The 21,455-nt window shown below is 32.5% G+C and overlaps 1 protein-coding gene across 9 annotated transcripts in view; it reads left to right on the top strand.

Annotated features, from left to right (window-relative positions):
- Positions 1–21,455, top strand: part of LOC145261213 (voltage-gated inwardly rectifying potassium channel KCNH7-like) — a 1,042,998-nt gene that overhangs the window by 976,745 nt on the left and 44,798 nt on the right. The window lies entirely within an intron of this gene.

Below are 21,455 nucleotides of genomic sequence, written 5' to 3'. Positions count from 1 at the left end.
ATAACCCCCTCACAAGTGTGTTTTTTTTACGTTTGAGAAACTATATGCATATGTAAGATCTGTTTTTACAGTAATCGGGACAAAATAACACTTTTATAGTTAACTATCTAGAGATTCATAAAGAATCGGAATCGGTAATTGTATCGGAATCGGGAATTTAGTACAGACTCTGTAATTGTATCAGAATCGGAAAAAATATTGGAATCGTCGCATCACTAGTTTAGAAGCTAAATTCATCAGACGTTCAACTTTCTCTTCTAAGGCAATCGCCTGTGAACTTAGCATCGTTACGAAAATAAGGAAAAAACACAAATTACAAAATCTTCTATGGTTAATGCCGATTCTATCGGAACTCTCAGAGAAAAATGAATGATAATAATTTCCGCATTTTTATGGAAATTGCTCCAAACAAGCCCCTTGATATTAAAGGCTAATAAAAATAGCACATCAAGGTCAAAAACTTGCCAACGATACGTGTTAGATGGAATGGATTTGAACTCAGAAAACAGCAATTCTCCCCCCTTTGTCAGAAACATCGCTCATGGAATGTGAGAACTAAAGAACAAAATAAGGGAAGCGAAAATAAATATGAGATCAACGTTCTCCTTTTCTTTAATGTATTAAAATAAATATAGTATTGCTCACTTGTCCATTTTTGTTTTCATTTTAACCTTACGAAATAATGCCTCCTCTTCAAATAGTTAAATTATATTTTCTTAAGTAAATTAATCTCTGCTTAGTAAAGGTGGCAACAGTGAAGTGAATGTCCTATCTGTTCTGATACCACACTGCATCTGTGATACATGTAACATTTTCACACAAACATATGTTTAAACAAGCGTAAACAACCCGTTCACACAAACGCATACTTTTACACACGTGTGTTATTGCTAGAGAGCGTTTAAAAACAAAAGAATTAGTAAAAGTCTTTTACATGCGTGCGCGGTCGACGCTTCTCCGTGTGGACCGTTCTGTATGGTTGCGTCGTCAAGTGGCCGTTGATCGGCTGTTTAACTTAAGCGAATAAAACTCATGCAAGGAACAATATAGACTTGCTGTGGTTTCAAAGGTTTTATTGAAGAAGTTCACGAGGGGAGAGCCTAAAAAGAGAGTCTAAAATGAATCCCCTTTTACGTTTTTTTTATTTAATCTTAAAAATGGTCGACAAACGGACAGAGTCACGATGAAATATTTACTTAGATGTGTACATTGTCTGACACGTCATATCTGTCTGCTTCCCTGACTCGAACCGTTCTAGAAACTCTATTCTGTCTATCGAACACGTGGTGTAATTTCTCTGTAATATTCAAACTGAAATTTCTAGCGCGTTTTGTCTACGGGGATTACCTTTGAACTCTCGTTATGATCACGTAAGCTGCACTTGGTCTACTTCCGTTTGTCGCCAGTTTGGCCTGTCATGTACTTAATGCAACCCTCCCCCCCCCGAAATTCATATTAGCTAACATAATCTCTACGTAGGGTCATAATATATACTAGCTTTACTAACTATGTAACTCTCGCTGAAATTCATACTAGTAAACATAATCTCTACTTACTGGCGTAGGATCTTAATATATAAACCATATACTAGCTCTACTAACTCTGTAACTTTCGATGAAATTCATACTAGTTGACATAATTTCTACTTACTGGCGTAGGATCGAAATATGAAGTATTTCTTAAATTAGTGAACGAGAAATCATTCTCGATTATGGCATTTTTATTTTCATCCGAAACGAGCGTTCCTGTAGCAGGAGCTTGTCTATAGAATCCAATCGTGTTCATCGCACTACTTTCACTTATAGATGTTGGCAACCTTCAGGTGGTTGTTTTTGTGAGTACTGGATTCTCGTCAGATCAAGGAACGCAACCAAAGCAAGAAAATCAATCCGATAAAAAGGGTCGTACCATGCTGGGGTATTTAACTATCTTTCACGGTGAAAATGGTGGCACCAGAATCGAAAAGTTGTATTGGAAAGCTACCTCCGCCCAAGTGGGGAGCATTCCGTCCTGCAAGAAATGCTTCGACAGCCCCGTCAGCAATTCCCAGTGGAGACCCCTTGGGCGATTAGCAATAAACTAACCCTTTTCTCAAAGAGAGAATGCGAAACCTTGATGAGTGAACCTCCTAGAATTGCACAAGACTAGCATCATACCGTCGTCAACAATGCAAAGGACATTTCAGAAATGGCATAGACTGTTGGTTTTGATGCCAAGGGCAAAAGGTCCCGATGCTGATTCATCCGAATTTTTTTAAGTACTTTATTTCTATCTTTTTGTATAACACTAGCAGGATTATTCGACGTTGCCTGGGGCTATAAAAAGCGTACATAAAAGTTAAATATTGTGTATAATGTTGTTGCAATATTTTTGGCATGTTAATGAAGTACGGCCACAAAGGCTGGAACGATTATAGTTATAACCATGGACGATAAGCGCGAACCAATCAGATATCAGAATCGCTTTATAAAATGTACGGAATCTTTTAAAATTCTCTAGTGATAGCTTTTCGTCTTGACACAAAAAGCTCACTACATTCTGCTGATCGTGACTGGATAACTCTTTGCCTGGAAAAGCTTCTCTGTACAGATTTATGACACGATATTTTTCTTGGTTAGGACAACTTTATTTTTCTTCAACGAGAATGACTCTGCACTCCTCTTTATCTTTCTCTTGTTTTATCTCTCCCATTTTTCCATACATTTCGCTTTATCTTTCCCCCAAGCCATTTCTCTCTGTTATTTTAATGTGTTGAAAAAAATAATAATGTACTTCATTTGCCGAAGCTATCCACTTTAAATTAATACTACGATCATACATTTATTACTCCTGGACAACACCGAGTGGAGAAAAAAATTGATCCGGATAATTCCCATGCATGACCGACTTTCATAAAAATATGAAGAGAAATTATGTTGATAATTAAAATAGTAGAAAGAGATTAAAATGTAATATGGTAACCTATATTTGTTGCTACTGGAAAATGCTAAGTAAAACAAGTTACAATGCTATTATTGATCCCGGGTACTTCCGTTAATCTCTTATAGCAATGAGCTAGTAAAATTTCAAGACATGTTATTCGAATGTTAATGTTCCTCATGAATAGATGTCGCTGGGAGTACTGAATTTGTATTTAGTCCTTGTTTGAATCGGTGTTGTTTTTTTAGTATTTTATTCGTGTTTTGTGTTCTGTGATAGTATTCAACCACATTGTTGAGTGAACACACGAGAGGCATGTTAACGTTTGTTAACAACAATGCTGTTTTATGTTCAGTTGTTTTTTTGTTGTTAGTTTTGGTTCGTGAGAGACAAAAAAATGTAATAATACGACACTGAGAAGTGCGCAAAACACATACAAAGTAATTATTTAGTTGTGACTTACAATATATCAGACCTCCTCCAAGAGTTGATGTAAGTATATGTAAAATTTGGTCTATAATATGTAAGCTTAAAATATTTTAGAATAAAATAAAAAAATTTACAACTGAAAATTGAATGAGATGCTTTGAACGTCGTGCATGCACATCAACCCGATGAAAGAAAAAAAATTTATTTTATACCATATTTCTTTTGCATTTTATTTCTGTTTTGTGTACTGTGATTTATTCTCTCTCTTTAATTTCTGTCCTTGCTTCACAATAAAATCATTTTTCAAAGATTCTACTAATATTATTACATGTACTAATCACATTATTTGCACTTTCTTCTCTATATTGTTATTCTTACAACGTCTGTGCAAGTTGATCAACGGATAAAGTGCTAAGTGATAATCTGTTTTAAGTGAGAGTATTCTTGACGTTGAAAGTTTTATCTTCAGTACAAACAATACTAAAAGTATAACAAAGAATTACAAAAAAAAAAAAAAAAAAAACTCTACGCGGCTATGGCTGATGTGACGAGAACAATCTAATTTCATGAATTAAATAAGAATTCTGTTCGAACTCCCGTGCAAATCCATGAGTTGACGTATTTTTGTGTTCCACAAGACATCTGCAATATATATATATATATATATATATATATATGATTGTTGAGCTGGATTAAATCCGACGATATGAAATAAAATGGAGGTGGAAGGACCTGGATACTCAACGTTTCGCCCGATTTATGCGGGCTTCTTCAAGAGGGATGGTCATTGATGAACAAACATCGCAATCATGAACATGTAATCTAATATATTCGTTCCGAATTATGTCCCCTGTCTGTGAACTCTTCATTGTTTACTTTATAACATCTAAGGAAAATGCAATATTACCCAATTTTCTGTAAAATTTGCTTTTAACTATAAATAATTTTCTACTTTATCAATTTTCGTAATTTTTGGATATATTACTGTTTTCGACATGTCAAGTCTTAACAAGCACCAATCAAAAAATTCATTTTATTAAACGATTTGACTAAATCACGGTAGTTCATTTACGGGACATTATATTTCGTCTTCTTGAGTCTTAACATCTCGCAACGGCGGTATACGTGTTGTTCTTCTGTAACACAATTAATAATCATATATATATATATATATATATATATATATATATATATATATATATATATATATATATACAAAATAAGAATCAAAGTAAGAATAGAAGTTAAATTCTGTCGACAGCATGAGGAGTGGATCTACATTTCTACCCTTGAAGATGAGAGCTGCTCTCGAAAATATTTGGCAATAAGTACCATCTATCGTCGAAATATATCATATGTAATTAGGTAAATATAATATTATTGAATTATTATTATTATTATTATTATTATTATTGTTGTTTGTTTTTTTATTCATCTGTTTACAAATGATTAATAATTCCTGCATTGAAAAGCTTTCAAACACACCTTATATATATATATATATATATATATATATATATATATATATATATATATATATATATATATAAGGTGTGTTTGAAAGCTGTTGATTCACACTGAGGAAGATCGAAGGATCGGTCGAAAATTATATGCTTTTGAAGAAAACATTCTTGTTTTTTTTTTTCAAAAGACTTGTTTTATTCCTAGACGTCAACATACAAGAAATAAATACAGAAAAGATATAAACATTCATATATTATTTTTGTATTGATTTTTTATTCATATATATATATATATATATATATATATATATATATATATATATATATATATATGTGTGTGTATATATATATATATATATATATATATATATATATATATATATATATATATATATATATATATATATGAGGGAGAGTGAAAAAGGGTAAGAACGAGAGACAGGAGGGACAGAGATAAGGAGAAAAAGAAGGGGGAGAAAATAAGTAAGAGAGAGAAAGGGAAAGGAGGGGAAGAGAGATAAGGTGAAGAGGGGATGAAAGAGAGAGAAAAAGAGGGGAAGAGAAAGCAAAATAGGGTTTTAAAAAAGCGTTACATACACAAACAGTTGTTCTCTGTTCAGTGCAGTTCTAGGTGCCCCACCATTCCAATTTTTACCTTCTCGCCGTTGGAAAAAGAGTCAGTTTATTACTAGTCACCTGAGGCGTACCTCTCTCATTGATGTGTTTGTGTGTGAATCAGTTGAAAAATGATTTTTAAAGGTTTTACGCTATTTGCACGGTGTTGCCATGTGCATGCTTATAGACTTTGATTGTCTGTTGTTTGTTTGTTTGTTGGTTGTTGTTGTTGTTGTTGTTGTTGTTGTTGTTGTTGTTGTTTTATCAACCCCATTAATTCGGGAAATATTTTAGATGATAATTACATGAATTGCTTAACTGTCGGAAAATCACTTTAAGGTATGATACAATAAGATCTGCAAGAATCTGTGCGATTGCAGCCTGTTTCTATGTCATCTTTTTCCTTTGTTTTCATTTTAAATATCCATATACTTAATATTTTGGATGCTTTTATTTACATACCATAAAATCTAGGATCCATTAAAAGGTACCTGGTTTCCGCGTATCCCTCTGTCTGACGATTAAAAAAAAGAACACACGCACACACACACAAACACACACGCATACACAACACACATACACACACACATAAAAAACACGTGCACAAACACACACATACAAAAACACGCACATACACGTCTATGCATACACACACATACACACATAAGCACACACTTACACACAGAAACACACACTTACACACATATACACATAAACACACATACAGACATAGACCCACGTACCCACACATACATACACATACAAACATGAATACGCATACATACACAAACATATACACACATATATACACATACACACACATATATACACACACATACACACACGTACAAACACATACATACCCAGGTACATATATATACATACACAAACAGACACACGTAGATACAGGTTATGAATCAAAGTGATCGTTATTCATTCATCCATTAAAAGTTCTGGAAACGGCTTTCGAGGTGTGACTATACCGCCACTTTTCTGTCCTCTCTTGAAAGAGGTTTCCAGAACTTTCAGTAACTGATAGGCAATCTGACTCTTGAACTCAGATGCGCAAAACCCCAAGCACCTTTCTGTGGATTTCTAACTGTGTGGTATGCAAATAAAAACGTAGGTAATGTGTAGATACAGCGGCCTAGGAAGAAAATTGCCGCTGAGTTCTTAGAATGCATCCAACAAATCTTGCAAATGGTGTTTATGACAGTGATTTCATTCAGACTGGAGAAATAACAGTACTCAACCGTTATTCGCAGCTAATTGATGGTTAGAGATGGAAATGTTCAAAAGATTGAGTTCGTCGTTCAATTTGAGTGCAGCAAAATTTCTGCATGAACAAGTCTCTTTATAATTTATGTGTGGAGTAAGTATCCTGCTTTAGTTTTTAAATAATTCGAACTCAGCGACCATTTTATTTCTAGGCCGTTATGTTTGCACATTACCTAAAACCTATTCTACTCTTGGTTGTTTGATTTTTTGTTGGCGTGTTTGTTTTACGATCAAACATTCTGATTGATTTATTTTTCTATTGGCGTGGGACTGTTTAATATTGTAAGTGGTTAATATTTGCTTACTAAAATAACGTATTTTTAATCGTTACCTCACAACGTAAAACAAGCCAACTATACCAAATGAAAAATATTGCAAGAAAAGGTGTTCAATCCGTCACTCCTTTAACGTAGCGACATATATTTATATATATATATATATATATATATATATATATATATATATATATATATATATATATATATATATATATATATATATATATATATTCCGCTTATCTCGACATTGTTTCCAGCTGTTCTGAACCTCCATTTGCCACTGGTATTCAACAATGTCGACGCAGGAGAGATTTGGAGATTTCGCGACTCTTGCCACAGAAATATAAATGTATACTAGTAGGGAGACCCGACGTTGCCCGGGATTGAATGATGATCACCGAATGTTTAAAACTCCCATATTTTTATTGTCATCGAAATCGGTGAAATCGACCATTTTTCAATCACTGATTGATTAACTGCTCTAGTTGGGGACCCATCGTAGTTTATCGAGAAGAAGCTTCATATACCTCCCCGCAGTGATTTAGTCCACAATACATTGTAATCTACATTGCACTGTAGAGAACCTACTGTTGATTTTTGTAAAATTATTTTTCTATGTAATGACTTGAACTAAAATTTAAAATGAAAAAGTAAAGTAACACGCTTCAGTAAATAGATACATTTATTTCGAAGGCGCCCCTGTCGTATCAAAAAAGGCCCCCGTTGATTTCCTATGCATGGCCTTACTGTTTATGGAGTGATAATGGCTTGAATAAAACAATATCACTTAGAATAGAATTTTGTACCATGGTTTCAGAGACAGTTATATTGCACCAGCCAGTGTTACGTAAAATATTCCCCTGTAATTTTTTTCCATTTTATCTATAACAGAAAAGAAAACTATGCTTAAGGTCATCAAGCAAAGTGTCAGCTGACGTGATATTATAAAAACAAACACAGACGGAATTTAATGACGGACAAAGAAAAATTAAAACCAATAAATCATCATGACTATTTGTATTCCACATAAATCCGGGCATTACATACGCTGGTGCTGATGAAGTTTGTATATATATATATATATATATATATATGCATATATATATATGCATATATATATATATGCATATATATATATGCATATATATATATATGCATATATATATATATGCATATATATATATATATATATATATATATAAGAGAGAGAGAGAGAGAGAGAGAAAATTAAAACTGTAAGTTGAACTTTATAATCCAAATTTAATGTTCGACTGAATACTCAAAAAACAACAATTTACAAAGTCCTTATTCTTATTTGTCATTCTCATCAGAGGACATAAAGAAATCAGCAAATTATATTTGTAGCAATGCTAGAATTTGCTAGTTTAGGCATTAAGTGTAAACTTTCCAATCGGATTTTTGAAACTTTCCAATCGGATTATATCCATCGTCACGCTGGACTTATTTTGGAATACATTCTATCTAAAGAAGTATTTTGCATTTTGGACCAACTCTCGAGGAGTTTCATTCAAGCTGAAATATTATGCGCGGTTTGTTTTTATATTAGTTTTTTACATATCCAACATTTTTTCACTCTTTTATTTGGCAATTTATAACTACAATAAATTGCGCTTTAACTTAATGCCTTAACTAACAAATTCTAGCACTGTTACAAATATAATTTGCTTATTTATTTATGTCCTCTGATGAGAACTATAATAAGAATATCATTATTTGAAACTCCGCGTGATAAGGGCTTTGTGAATTGTTTTTTTTGGGGGGGGGAGTATTCAGTCGAACAATAAATTTTGATTGTAAAGTTCAACTTACAGTTTTAATTTTCTTTCTCTTATAATAAGCTCTACTCTCTATTGCGTATTGAGCTTTTTTTAATTCGGTTGGGATTACATTTTCTATACATAAATACTGTTATTTATATTAGTTTTAAGTTTACCATTGCGTATATCATGTAAACACTACATCCTTTTGTTTTCATTATACATACATATATATATATATATATATATATATATATATATATATATATATATAATTATTCAGATTAAGGAAGTACAATAAATCTACTAGTGTGCAAATCCATTGTTACCAGCTTCCCTGGATTTATTACAATACGCGTTGGATTTAGCATACACTTTCGATTCAGTATCGTTTTTTTTTTCGTTTTTTTTTTTTTTGCATCAATGTCCAGTTTCACTTATTCTATGTAATGATTTAAAAACTTTAAAAATATTTGATTTAATTTTCTATATTTATTACTTTTAGCAAACCTTTTATAATATTTGCTAATATTTTTTCTCCGAAGAGATGTACAAACATCGAAAACTCATGGGTAAAGGAAATATATTTTACTATACTGTATTCTTTGTCTTGCATACAATAAAATTTCTACATTTGAAATTTAAGTTCTTCAAATCACAAATGTTAAATTCCTAAATTATGATTAATATATATATATAAATATATATATATATATATATATATATATATATATATATATATATATATATACAATGTCCATTGTGCTTGTCTTTGTGAAGCAATTCTGTCATTTATTTTATTTTGTTTTATCCGTCTTTGAAATTACACTTGGAGTGGATTATGAAACTTATATATTAAAAGAACTATGAGAAAAATTATATGTTTATTTAAAAAAAAACATCTTCACCGGACTGGTATAATCAAATATTTACCGGATAACTATCCTAACCAAAGGAAAAACCAAGGAATAATGCCTACTTCGGATTGTTACCTTGTACCGTGGAAGAATCAAGATACACATTGGATCCTTTTACCTCACTGCTACCGAAAACTCTCACTTCAGGATTTACCATTCAATTTGTATATGAAGTTCAATATCCTTTTCATTCTGAACCAATATCTAATTTCCCTTAATCTACGATTTGAACACTCTACAAACTTTTAATTATGATTTTCTATATTTATGTAAAGGCATCTTAAAATTTAGGTCGATTTAGTGAGCGGAAAGAGGGTGGTTGTCCAGATGATATTTTATTTCTTTATTTCGAGTGATGCCACTTATATAAGAGCTATATGTCATGGGTAGTAACTGTGAGGATTCGCTACTGTAATTAAAAATATTTGAGGTTAAAATTTGTAACATTAATTCCTAATAGATTTAACCCATTCGGGTTAAATCTATTAAGAATTAATGTTGAAATTTTTTTATAAAGAGATGACTATTCAAATATACAATTGTGAATTACTTAGAACATCTACTCTAGAGAGAGAGAGAGAGAGAGAGAGAGAAGAGAGAGAGAGTAAATAGGAGTTTAACGAAATTAATAAATCAATAAAAGATCATTTACATATATTCAAAGAATTCAAAACAATAGGACTTGGAATAGAATTTTGTACGATCGTTTCAAGCCGATATCAAGTTTATTCATATATGATCACTTCATCAGCAGAAAGGAGAGTTGACACCGAGTTATCACTCGAATAACATCATCATGATGTTGTGCTGATGAAGAGATTATAGAAAAATAAGCGTCTTTGAAACGATCGAACACAATTCTAAGTTATTAATGGTTAAAATTTTCGGAATATATGATTCGTTGGTTGTTTTTGTTTTACGGCATATCAACCCTTTTCAGGTTATTCAATGCCGAATCCAGGGATTTTGAAAAACAATATTTTAATAGAATATATTTGGGGGTTTTTTTCCAACCGATAGTCGTGACCCTAACAGGTTCCACCACTCTGGGTCAGAGTGGTCCTGGAAGTAATGTCAATTAAAGGGTGGCCCCACACTCCCCAAAGCCCGCAAGCTGGGAACTCACCATCGGATATAGTTTAAGGTCATATCCAGGACCTGGAGTATATGTAAATGACCCGGTATTCATTAAGTAAGTATAAGTACTTTATCCGAGTACATTATACATGAGGAGGGTTTTTCATTTAGAATATGGCGATATACGTTAAAACATAAAACTGTTTTAAGACATGAGTTTTATTAGTATAGCCGTATTAAAATAAGAATTGTATTCATTCATTATACTGTGAAATAATGAATATTAATCGAATAAAAACACTTACATTACGTTTTCTGTATAAATAAGTTTGTATTAATTGGCGTCAGTCTCGCAATGCCATTCTATTGACAATATATCTAATAGCTAAATGTTATTGAGAAGCCATTCCCGAATTTTTGGATTCGTTTCACTATTCAATTCCACATTCCATCATTTTAATCAACTTGAATTTCCGAATGCACGGAACGTTTGACAACTTCTCTCATTAAACGATCGAATTACTATTGACTTTATTTTTTAATAATAATTGGGTTGGGTTTTTTTTTTTTATTAACAGCGGATATCCAAAATTAAATTATCCAAAATGTGAAATAAATGTTTATCCTATTTTATTTTATTTTATCGATCTGAAAATGTATAAAAAAAATAATATAAATAAATAAACCGTGATAATTATGGATATGATTTTAAACATAATGAAGTTTTTAAAATTAGATTTTTGTTTGGAATAAAGCCCTATTCGCAATTCAAATATAATACATAAAGACATTCTTTTTGAAATTCTCTGATGAATTCTCTAGTCAGGTTAAATTTAGTGTCTTCGTTAAAAAAGTGGGAAAGTTGAGGTCGTAAATTTCATTGTTATATATATATATGTGTGTGTGTGTGTGTGTGTGTGTGTGTGTGTAGGCATAGGCATATATATGTATATATATATATATTTATTTATATATATATATATATATATCTGTATATACATATATATATATATATATATATATATATATATATATATATATATATATATGCTAGCAGATGCCCGGCATTGCCCGGCCGTAAAATACGCTTAAATATGATATTTTGATTAATGCAGATTTCGTATTTAATATTATATTATATTGTACCCAATATATAGTAATAATTTAAAAAGTTAAAATAAATGACTCGTGCGCCACCACGAGAATCGAAACCAAAACGTTTTGCTTACGGTTTACTTTTCCTTTTACGTTAATGCCTGAGCTATGAGGACTTCTTAGCTGCAAGGCTAAAAATTAAAAATGAACCAATAGCTACGACGTTACGCATGCCGTCATTCGACCTTTACCTGGCAAATTCCATTTTTTTTTTAATTTTCACAATTTTGCACCTATTTTCCCATGATAAGACTTAAACATATAGTTTCGCATGGGATCTAATATCATATGTAGAGAGTTTTATGTCTGTAAACCAAAATCTGACAGAGGAGTTTGGTAGGCAAAAACTTTTAAACAAATATATGTACACATATATGAATATATATATATAAAGAGTTTTGTGTTTACTATAACTTTTACGCAAATATTACGCAAATATTACGCAAGTATAAATCATGTAGAATATTTGCATAAATATAATTGCACATAATAGTTAACTTAAGATGATTATCCCATCAGAAAACCGAAAAATCTAATAGAGAATAATTAAAATGAATGTTTAAAAGAATATGAAAAATAGCTAGATCTAGAATGCAATTCTACGACCTATATATAACAAAGTTTCATTTTATTTTAAATAAATAGAAAAAAAAAAGGTTTTTTGTTTTGTTCTTTTTTGTTTTGTTTTTGGTTTTTTGTCCTGGCTAGAGGAGAACGATTAATTTGTTTTATGGCATATTAACCATTTTGGGTTATTTAATGCGGAATCCATTTATTTCAGTAAAGAAGTTAGTTTTTTGTTTTGTTTTTTTTACACAGTGGTCACCACTTATCAAGGCCCGGAAGCCACTCAGGGATAAGGGTTATTGCAAGTACATTACGTTAGTGTGGAGATTTGATGAAGTGTTTACTTAAGGGGGCGGTTCATTAGGAACTTGTTAACGTTGGACTCGAACACATCCAAGTTGTAGTCCGGTGGGAAGCAGGCAGACGGAACAGAGTCCCACAGGCGTGCAGTTCTAAGAAAGAAGCTTTGTTCATGGAATCCGCGTTTTGATTTAGGCACAGATAAAGGGTGGGGGAAAATTTTCACAGTGGATTCGGGTGTTTTTCGTGAAAGATTGGCGAGGGGGGACAAGAGATTGGAGTTCAGACGAGCACCTGTCATGGAAATAACGATAAAACAAGGATAGGCTCGCAACGTCTCTTCTGTGGGAGAGAGGTTGCAGGGTAGAGAAAAGGGCATCCCCCACGAAGCCACGAAGTCTATTTTGTACTCTGTCAAGGCAGGATAGGCTGTTTTTAGTTTTGTATTCGAGGCACTTAAAATTTTGTAATATTTAATAGATTCTATTCTGAATGTTTAATGTTTTTTCTCGTGTACACATTTTGTAAATAAACAGTCCACAGTCGACAAAATAGGGTATTCAATTTGGTTTATTGCACTTATAGATATAATTTGCGTGTGCAAGGGTTGTTGTTAAAATATTTTTCTAGTGTTTTTATGAGATATAAGTTCACTTAGGTTTTAAGTTATGCTATGTTCCGCGAAACGGGATATATTCGTTTGAAGTATCTGAGTTGTCCTGGCTACCGTAATCGAGTAATACAATTTAGAAAGGCGCATTAATGAACGATGGTTCGTAATTGTAATTGGTAATATGTTTAAGGTTTATTGTTCATTTTTCGACGTTTCCCCAAGGCTGCTAGACCCGTCTGTATTTATAGCTTAAATATTCTCGTGCGGAGGAACCCGGATGTATTCATATTCATTACATCGGGTTTTTTGTTTGTTTGTTTGTTTGTTTGTTTGTTTTACTATTATATAAAAGTCACTTTGTGTGTGCGCATGTGAGTTCCTTCCTCATGGGTTCCGAAACAGCTGAGCCTATCTCTTGCAAATTTTACACAAAGGTAATTTATATGTCTGGTCGTGTTCTTAGATATGTTTTCTACAAAAGTTCACCCGACAAGTATCGAAAATCGAAAATATCCGATCTTAAAAATAGTTTTTTCTTTATAGATAAATAAGACTTTTTACAGGGGAATATTTTAAGTTGCACGAGCCGGTGTTATGTAAAATATTCCCCTGTCATTTTTTCCCCATTTTATCTATAACAGAAAAAAAAACTCTGTTTAAGGTCATCAAGCCAAAAGATCAGCTGACGTGATATTATAAAAACAAACACAGACGGAATTTGATGAACGACATTATCCTTAATATTTACTTTTTTTTTTTTTTTTTTTTTTTTTTTCAGAACTAGTCCACCAGGCAAATTATTTCTCGTAATATATACTAATCAATAAAGGGTTGATTCTATAATAATAATGCATACGCAATCTGGATAAATTAAAATAGCATGTGTTAGCGTATTCTATGACCGGGCAACACCGGGCGGCCAGCTAGTTGTTAATAAATTTGAGAAGACAATTGGTCGTAGCAAAAATATCGCTTGCATTATGAAGGAGAAATAAATAAGTTTGTAAAATATTTAAACTATTTTCTCTTGTGTATGGCTGCATTGAAACATCACGAGTAGTGGAGGGGTTCCACGAAGTTACAAAATGTTGGGAAACACTACTCTAGATGATCGCAGATGAGAAAGGGTTTGCAAATGCCTCAGGCTGGTCGATGTTTTTTACGGTATATCAACCCTTTTAGACTATTTAATGCGGCATACATTTATTTTAGTAAAAGGGTTTTGTATTTTAAGTTCGTAATATATTTTATACTATATTTTGTTTATAAATTATTTGTAGATGAATTTCTTTCGTATACGTATATTTTGTAAAAAAAAAAAAAAACTCGTCAGTCGATTAAATAGAAGATTTGGTTTGGTTTATTAAGCTTATATATATATATATATATATATATATATATATATATATATATATATATATATATATATATATATACTGTGTGTTCAAAATCAAGACTTCAAGACAAGGTGCTGATGGCAACAAAAAGTGTATTTCATTTTACGTTACAATTGTTTCAATGTCTAGTTCGACAATTTCAAGCATTATATCGTTTGAAAAATTTCAAAAACCAGCATTTCTTCAGACTTTATGAATAAACACACTTTAGGCAATGTAGCATTTTTTGAATAGAAAGAAAAAAAGGCGGGGGGGATCCCTAAAGGGGAAGGCATGCGAGAAACATTTACCTTGGTTGTGGTTACGGAAAAGCCCATTTAAATATTAATGTGTCACCTAATTTTCGTATCCTTATTTAAGAACAGAGTTATGTGAAGTTATATATATATGTGTGTGTGTGTGTGTGTGTGTGTGTGTGTGTGTGTGTGTGTGTGTGTGTGTAATAGCTGGACGCCCAGCGTTGCCCGGTCGTATAATATGCTTTAACATGATATTTTAATTTATGCAAATTGCGTATGCATTATTATAAAATCAATCATTTATTGATTATTATGTATTACAAAGAATAATTTGCCTAGTGGACTAATTCGCAAAAAATAAATAAATAAATAAAATAAAATAATCATGATAATGTCGTTTATCAAATTCCGTTTGTATTTGTTTACAGCTGATATTTGAGCTTGACAATGCCCTGGAAAAGTCCCTTCTGATTGATGTTTACTTTTAAAATATGCAAACGAAGAAATCATTTGCGGCGATTTTTAATATCTCCAAATGTTAATAACCGTTGAAATGATTTCTTGAACCTTTATTATCTCCCTTGCTAATGTACCGTAAGATATTCCCCTGTAAAAATTCTTCCTTTTTTTATCTATAAGAAAAAAAAACAATTTTTAGAATCGGATTTTAAATTTCGATATTTATCGGATGAATTTCTGTACAAATCTTATATAAGAACACTACTGGACACATAACTTAGTTTTATGTGAAATTTGCAAAAGATAGGGTCAGCCGTTTCGGTACATATGAAAAGGAACTCACACACACACACACACACAAAGTGACTTTAAAATAATAGTAGATATGTATTATTAGATTTTGGGGTATACGCCCACTCATTCATACATATCTTATGAATCAGATGATTCTATTGTCGGCATTGGTTTCCCCGATATCTTTCTAGCCAGATTTTTTTCTTCATAAAAATCGGACACTGACGTTGTGGGGTACAACGTAAAATTACCAACTACCTAAATGAAATATTTCTGTGGAACGAACTCGGTTCGAACTTGATCCACCGATATATAAGAACACTACTAGACACATAACTTAGTTTTATGTGAAATTTGCAAAAGATAGGGTCAGCCGTTTCGGTACATATGAAAAGGAACTCACACACACACACACACACAAAGTGACTTTAAAATAATAGTAGATATATATTATTAGATTTTGGGGTATACGCCCACTCATTCATACATATCTTATGAATCAGATGATTCTATTGTCGGCATTGGTTTCCCCGATATCTTTCTAGCCAGATTTTTTTCTTCATAAAAATCGGACACTGACGTTGTGGGGTACAACGTAAAATTACCAACTACCTAAATGAAATATTTCTGTGGAACGAACTCGGTTCGAACTTGATCCACCGAAATTTCTTTGGTTTGCAGAAAGTTGAGCTTACAAAAACATGTTCAGTCAAATAAAAAAAAAACAACTCAAGCAAAAAAACGTATTTAAAAATCATTTGCCGAGATTGTGAAACACGCAGTCATTTGCAAATAGTGATATATATATATATATATATATATATATATATATATATATATATATATATATATATAACTACTTCATTTATTCACATAAATTTAATATACGAAAGTATAGATTTATGCGTAAACTTTAAGTATTTACTTCAAAAGTGCTCAATACGTAGGTAGAGCTAGTTAGTAATTTATAAAATATATATGGCGTTTAAGCTACACTGAATATTCGGCGTTTCATCCAACTATAGGATTCGTCGGGCCTATAGTTGGATGAAACGCAGAATATTCAGTGTAGCTTAATCGCCATATATATTTTATAAATTACTATATATATATATATATATATATATATATATATATATATATATATATATATATATATATATATATATATATAGGAAAAGTAACTACCGAGGAAAATGCCCACCTCCAGACTTATATCGCTACCAGAATTAAAAAAAAAAAAGAAATTAGAGAAATGACTCATTATTTTTTCCACAAATGTCCATCAAAAATTGCGTGGATTATTAAAAGTAGTAGTGACCATCATGGGGAGACAATTTATGATTTACTTATTCGAGTAGTAGTGCTCGCAGGAGGAGAAAAATGTTTTACATTATTTAACTTGAAGTGATCACAGTGAGAGATAACCCAAATCTTGGTTATTCAAACAGTAGTGGTTGAAAGGGTAGACAACTCGTACTTTAATTATTCGTGTAGTAATGCTTGCAGGAGACAACTGTTTTACATTATTTAACTCGTAGTGATCACAATGAGAGATAACCCAAGTCTTGGTTATTCAAATAGTAGTTATTGCAACGGGAGACAACTCGAGCTTTAATTATTCGTGTAGTAATACTCGCAAGAGGAGACAACTGTTTTACATAATTTAAATCGAAGTGATCACAATGAGAGATAACCTAAGTCTTAGTTATTCAAACAGTAGTTATTGCAACGGGAGACAACTCGAGCTTTAATTATTCGTGTAGTAATACTCGTAGGAAGAGACAACTGTTTTACATTATTTAAATCGAAGTGATCACAATGAGAGATAACCTAAGTCTTGGTTATTCAAACAGTAGTGGTTACAAGGGGAAACAACACGTTCCTTTATTGGAATATTATATCACAAAAAATTCAACACTTAAATTTTCAGCAATGAAACTCAGAGATCCCAAAATAATAAATACTAATAATAATAGTAAAAAAATGAGAATATTAATAATGATAAAAAATAAAATATTAAAAATGATGATAATGACAATGATAATAAGGACAGTAATAATAAAATCGATAACAGGAATGATAGTGATAAAGATAATATTAACAATAATTATAATAAGGATGATAATAATAATAGTAATAATAAAAATGATGATTATAATGATAGTAATAATCATAATTAAGGAAATCATAATACTAATGATAATATTAATACTACTACTAACAATAACGAAAATAATAAAATGATATAGATAATAATGATAATAGCAATGATAACAATGATAGTAATGGTGATGGTAATAATTGTAATAAAAATTACAAAAACAATAAAAATGATACTTTTTAAGTAGTAGTAGTAGTCGTAAAGAGTGAAACGTAATACTTTACTACTTCAAGGATTATTGCTTGCAGGACCTAACAACACACGCTTCTCTTAATCAAGTATTAGTGGTCGCGATGCGCGGCAATTCGTCGTTTACATTCTTTAAGTTGTAGCAATTGCACGCAGAAAAAAAAAGTATGCCTCATTTATTCAAATAGTACTAATCTCAAGAGGAGACAACTCATACTTTACTATTTCAAGTAAAAGTGATTGTATGATGTGATAACTAATGTTTTGTTCAGGTGATTGCAGGGGGGGGGACAACTCAACCGTACAAGTAGTTGAGATCCCAGTAAAGGGAGACAAATCGTGGTTTACATTATTCACGTAGCAGTGATCGTAAGTAGGGACCACTCAAGTCTCACTTATCTAAGTAGTAGTTATCATAGCAGGAGACAACTCGTGCTTTGCTTGTTTGTTCTTAATTATTTCCACTATTCAACGATAATTATTTAAAGCTCTTTCATAGAATGCTTGTTTGTTTTATAGATTCTTTTACAAGATATTGTATTTTTGTTCTAATTAAAATTAAGTTTTCAAGGTCCATCTCTTATCATTAGCATTTAATTTTTAAACACGGGCAACTCGGATATTTTTCGTTTCAATTAAGTTGGATATGATTTGCTCAAATTTGTTAACTTATTATTTTATTTAATTTTTAATTACTTTTTTTTCTTGGTCGACCCCGGATAATATTAATTAATATTCGATTTATTCGAACGAGTTCGATAAAAAAAAATATTTAATCCTTTTCCTGAAGTTAAAAAAAAACTATAGTATTTTTTATATATTCGATTTTTTTTTTTTCAGTCGAAGAGAAAAATTATGAAATATCGGTTCTATAAATATCGTGTGTCGCCATTTTCCTGTTTTTTTTTTAATCAGTTGTTATTATTATTATTATTATTATTATTATTATTATTATTATTATTATTATTATTATTATTGGCTCACATGGAGCTTTTACACAGGTCATCAAAGATCTGATTGAAAACCTGTGGTGTTCCCTGAAAGCTGAGTGACAACAAGTCTCCCCAGATGTCCAGCACTCTCCACCTCCTTCGATAGGATTTCCAAATAAATTTGCGTCATCGCAACAGCCACTCACCATTGATTTCTCGCTGGCAGCGGCTATTGGTCCGTACTGGAATTTGAGTGGCACTAAGCTTCCCCAAGGTCCCTTTTCTTCGCGCTTGTCCAGCGGAGGTCTGGTCGGCGCTCTCTCCTCAGTCTTTTCCTCCTCCTTGGCCCTTCTCGGTTATTTGGTTTCACAGATTTTTTTCGGGGAGGGGGCGATGATAGGGCAATGGAAGAGGATGCGTGATGGGGATGTAGAACTTGTTGGTATACAGCTTCCATGTAAAGCGTCTTCATGTTTTGCCTCTGCAGCAGTTTGTCTGGATCACACATGTGTTCATGTGTATTATTATTATTATTATTACTGTAAATAACACAACACATACCTGAATAATATACCAGCATTTATTTTCATGATTTCGGCCGACACCTTCAAAGATTGCAATGTCTTGACATCTAGGATGCATGTGAAAACGCCGCTCCCTTTGAGTCGTCCGTTTTCTCTGATGCCCAGCTGACTAGAATCTCCCCAAATCTACATCTCATTACGGGTCCCAGACCAACAGCTGATGTAACCTCAACTTAGTTATTTGTTTATGCAAACCAAAAACCATGTTTACATCTATTTCCTATTTTCACATTACGTTGTAGCAATACGTTTATTTGCTGTCAATCACTTTTCCCCAATCTAATTGTTTATTTTTCTAATCATAATAATCGACCCAGCGACCCGCCGTCATTCGAATCAATTATTATTATTACTATTATTATTATTATTATTATTATTATTATGTATACGGCAGATCACCGAAGTTTAACAACGTTGAGCTTGGGTATACCAAGCGCTGTATGTAGGAGGATGTCGACACCTTCGTTATCTCCTCTGACCGGGATATATATACGCCTTGTGAATAAAATATTCCCTTGAAGCTTCCCTCCTCGGAGGAAGCCGGTTCAACCCACCTTGGAAAATGCTCCTGGCATACATATGACATAATCACGGCATAATTACATTAACACGCCAGTTTCCATTAGATCACCGAAGTTAAGCAACGTTTCTTGGTCAAGACTAAAATGGGTGACCACTTTAGAATACCAGGTGCTCTATGTACTCTCTGCTTATCTCAGCATTGTTTTAAGTCGTTCTGGACCTTTCTTTGCCACCGGAACAAGGCAGTGCCGACACAGGAATTGTGTGATTGAAGACTGGGCAACTCTTGCGTCACAATTACACGCGCTGGTGTCATTACAGAGGATGACCATTGTCTCTCAAAACTGAACGGAAGCCATGCGACTGTCAAGGATGAAAATCGCTCGATGATAATCGTTAATGAGATGGACAGATGAACGTATGCAATGATGATGAATATCATGAAAGGATTGAAAATCTTCACCTACCACCGATTAAAATCAAAAACCGACCCTGAAAATAGCAATTCTCTCTCCTTTGTCAGAACCCCTGCTTATACGCGGTGAAAACTAAAAAAAGATAAAATAGGTGAACGTGAGATTTACGAGGCCGCCGAAAATAAATCATGGCTTCACAATCTACTCTCCATATTTTCATGGAAATATAGAAGCGTGAGACAAATCAGCCCGACATATTATTACACATGTTGTATTGAAATGTTTTGTGAATGAATAAACGCACACTATATTAAAAAATTATATATTTATCTTTCTGTTGTAAAAACGAACAACTCGTCTTTTTTGCTTGTACGGTAAGCCTGGCAGTATCTAAGAACACTCGAGCTCCAACATGAAGGCTACAATGTCGCGATGTACCAGTTAAACAAGTTGATAAATTCAAATATCTGGGATACTGGACCACATCTGATGGAAGGTGCACTTATGGAATACAAAGTCGCATCGTCGCAGTCAAATTCACCTTTAAGAGATTGTCATCAATCATGACGAACAGAAACCTTAAAATACACACCAAATTTAGAATACTTCGTACGTATGTATGGTCTGTTCTATTATACGTTTGTGAGTGCTGGGTAATAACCAAAAGCACAAGAAAGAAACTAGAGGTACCTGAAACTTGGTTCCTGGTGGGAATTTTGAAGATATCCTGGACAGAAATGAAAACAAGCCAGGATGTATGGCAAACACAGAAAGGTTTCTTATAAGGACAATACGAAAAAGACAAATGAGATTCATGTCTACAGGAAAAGCGGAATAGAACAGATTAGTTTGACAGGACAGATAGTGGGT

Source organism: Euprymna scolopes, chromosome 37 (assembly GCF_053919585.1).
Source record: "Euprymna scolopes isolate OS-2025 chromosome 37, ASM5391958v1, whole genome shotgun sequence".
NCBI lineage: Eukaryota > Metazoa > Mollusca > Cephalopoda > Sepiida > Sepiolidae > Euprymna > Euprymna scolopes.
Note: the sequence above shows the minus strand (reverse complement) of the source record. Positions and strands in the feature narration are given on the sequence as shown.